Raw genomic sequence first — 421 nt, 5'->3', positions numbered from 1 at the left:
GTATTGGGGACATGGGGACACCCTTGGGGACACCCATGGGGACATGGGGCACTGGGGATATGGGGACACGGGGACACCCATGGGGACACAAGGACTTCCATGGGGACATGGGGACCCCCATGGGGACACAGGGACACCCATGGGGACATGGGGACACCCATGGGGCCCCGGGGATGTGGGGCCATAGGGGCATTGGGAGCATGGGGACTCCCTGGGGGACACGGGGCATTGGGGCACTGGGGACATGGGGACCGTGCCACTGCTGACCAGTGCCACCAGTGACTGCTGCTTGACTCTGACGGGTGCCACCCTTGCCCGGTGCCCCGCTGCCCACTGCCCCCGCTGACCACTGCCCCCGCTGCCCCCCCCCAGATGTCCCACCTGGACCTGCTGGGCTCGCGGGGGGCCGGGCGCGGCGGCG

Source organism: Corvus brachyrhynchos, unplaced genomic scaffold (genome assembly GCF_000691975.1).
Source record: "Corvus brachyrhynchos isolate BGI_N302 unplaced genomic scaffold, ASM69197v1 scaffold693, whole genome shotgun sequence".
Lineage (NCBI taxonomy): Eukaryota > Metazoa > Chordata > Aves > Passeriformes > Corvidae > Corvus > Corvus brachyrhynchos.
Note: the sequence above shows the minus strand (reverse complement) of the source record.